Source organism: Bison bison, unplaced genomic scaffold (genome assembly GCF_000754665.1).
Source record: "Bison bison bison isolate TAMUID 2011002044 unplaced genomic scaffold, Bison_UMD1.0 scf7180017864516, whole genome shotgun sequence".
Classification (NCBI taxonomy): domain Eukaryota; kingdom Metazoa; phylum Chordata; class Mammalia; order Artiodactyla; family Bovidae; genus Bison; species Bison bison.
In genome coordinates, this window is record NW_011495069.1 from 454827 (window position 1) to 457687 (window position 2861).

The window sequence follows — 2861 nt, forward strand, 5'->3', positions numbered from 1 at the left end:
CCTCTGCTTTGCGAGGTCGATTCTTCACCACTGGGCCACCAGGGAAGCCCCTGGGTTCCGTTTCTTGAGTGTCTGGCGCCCCTGGGTATTAGTGTACAGCCTTCCCGGTGCTCACAACTCCTAACGGTTGGAATTATTTCCCCCGTTTTCCAGACGAGGCCACAGGCTGCGAGAGGTGACGTGTGTGGCTCTGAGCCACGCTGGCAGAGCTGGCAGAGTCAGCCTCCTGCGGCAGGCGGGCGGTCCCGAGGGCTCTGGGGCGCGGGCAAGGACCCCCGGGTTGGGTGGGTGCTGGCGGACACAGCCGATTCTAAATAAGGCCCCACTTAATGTCAGCTGGAAGTCGTGCTTAATGTCACTTACCCAACATGGGCTTTCCGTCTCCGAGGAGGCAGGCTTCTGATTCGGTCTCAGCTGCCCCAGGTCTGTGACGGGAACAATGGCAGCGGCAGATGGGGAACAACAGCCCCATTTTCTGTTAACGTTCCCACTCGCAGGCAGGGAAGGCACCATCTGGAAGGAGAAGGTCAGATCATTAAAGGAAGAGACAGGATAAATTGCCAGGACTTGATGGGCTGGGAGCGCATTGAAGGGAGGGGAGGACGGAGCTCGGGGTGACACGGTGATGGGGGAGCGGACGCTTCCACTCATGGAGCTCTGGGCGGGCAGGTGGGCTCGGACCGCTCTCCCGGGCCCTTGCCTGCCGAGGCGGGGGTCCTCCTGACTGTGAGCGCCTTGGGTCCGCCTGACTGTGAGCGCCTTGAAAGCAGGGCCATACTCTTCACTCACCGCCTGGGCTTTGTCCAGGGGTGGTGGGCGGTCCTGACGTGCCAGGCTGCATCCCCAGGGCGGGCGGGCTGTCTCAGCTCTCCCCTGTCCTGCAGGTGCTGTGCAGCCTGCCTCCGGGGGCTTGTTCCTTGGCTCCTGAGCCCTGTCCTTTGCCCCCGCCCGCCCCCGCCCGCCCTGTGCAAGTGGGGCCGCGACTCTGAGCTCCCTGCTGGCTGTGGGCGGGTGCATGGGGCAGCGCCCTGGAAAGTGTGAAGTGCGGTGCACACGGCCGTCTGCTTACAGAGGTGCGCGTCCTGGGCTCAGCTTGACCTTTCCTTGGTGGCCTCTCCTCCCCAGTGGCGGGAACCAGGGCCCGGTGGAGCGGAGCGCCTGGCGCTGGGGGTGCCCCTGGCCCACTCAGGGAGGGAGCTCTTTGCCCAGAGACTCCGCTGCTCGAGGGGGTGGGCCGGCGCCGGAGCCTCTGCCGGAGCAGGAGCTGGTTGTTCACAAATCCCTGCATTTGTGAACGTCCTCGCCTTCTCAGCCTCAGATCCAGCGCCCAGACATCACCTTTGTCTGGTGGAATGGCAGTCGTAAAGCCCCTGCGCGTGTGACTGACGTACAAAGAGCCATGCGTGTTTCATGTACACGACTGGGTGAGTTCAGAGGTAAGCATACCTCGTGAACTCCATCGCCACAGTCTATGCCCTGAACAAACGCGTCCTCTGCAAACTTCCCCCCTGCGCTCTGCCTCGTTATTATTTGTGTGTGTGAGATAAGAACACTTAACATGAGGCTTATCCTCTGAGCAAATGTTAAAGTGCGCAGTGCGTGCCCAGGTGCTTCAGTCCGTCCGGCTCTGCGGCCCCATGGACTGCAGCCGCCAGGCTCCTCTGTCCGTGGGACTCCCCAGGCGAGACTGCTGGAGTGGGTTACCATGCCCTCCTCCAGGGGATCTTCCAACCCAGGGACTGAACTCGTGTCGCGTACATTTGCTGCATCGACGGGCCGGTTCTTTACCGCTAGCGCCAGCTGGAAGCCCAAAGCACATAATTGAGAGCTGTTGACTGTAGGCCATGCAGATGATCTCTGGGATTTATTCATCTTGTGAGAACAAAGCTCCACGCCCTTCCCAGTTGGCCCTGTTTCTCCAGCGCTTTCCCTGGGCTGAGCGGGGCTTGGGGAGGTGACTGCTCTTGGAGGCCATCATTCTTATTTGGCTAATCCGGGAAATGGGGCTCGGGGTGAAGCTTCGTTCGTGCCACACGAGGGCATGAGGGCCCGCTGTGCGTGCCGCGCCGTGTGAAGGATGGAGTGGAGCAGAGCAGGAGGTGTGGGAGGTTCCAGCCTTCCCAGAAAACGGGTGTAGTGGGAGGCCGGTGGACACGCGAGGACATGAAACACACGCACGTGCATTCACACGTGCACACACGTGTACTTGTGCGCCTGCGCACACACGCACACAGAGGGAAAAAGACGCAAGCCTGTTAATAAAAGCCAGAAATGGTGGTCAGGGCCATTGTGCACACCCGTAGGGCTGAGACAGAAAGCGATGGAGGTGGGGGGATGGGGCGATGGTCGGTTGAGGCCTTTCTGAGAAGGCGGGGGCTCAGCGTCAGCCTCAGCGAGGAGGAGCCGAGCCGGCCCTGGAGAGGGCAGAGGGCAGAGGGCAAAGGGCAGAGGTCCGCCCTCCTGCGGGCTGGTCCTGTTTCAGCCGCAGAGGAAAACCTAGCCCAGTGGGGCCTGCTGCTGAGGGTGAGGCTGACGGGGAAGCAGGGTCCTCGCAGCTCTTCCGGAGGAGTCTGGAGTCTGGATTTTATTGCAGGTGGACGAGGACCCGGCAGAAGAGGGGAACCGCGAGGTCGGGGAGAGGCTCAGCAGGACGGCGCTGGCTGCCACGGGGAGGGGGGCTGCAGGGGCAGCAGTGAGCATCCAGGGGTGGGGTCAGCATGTGGGCGTGGTCTGGGGGGGCCCCCGTGGACGACTTCGTCTGTCTCTAACAGGCCCTCCTCACCCCCATCCTCTCGCACAGGGGAGGAGAGCCCGGCGGCGGGCGCGCCTCCCCTGTGCGAGGGGGTGGGGGGGAGGGGGGG

The 2861-nt window shown here is 62.7% G+C and overlaps 1 protein-coding gene across 1 annotated transcript in view; it reads left to right on the top strand.

Moving 5' to 3' along the window:
- Positions 1-2861, top strand: part of ARHGEF10L (Rho guanine nucleotide exchange factor (GEF) 10-like) — a 161886-nt gene that overhangs the window by 114170 nt on the left and 44855 nt on the right.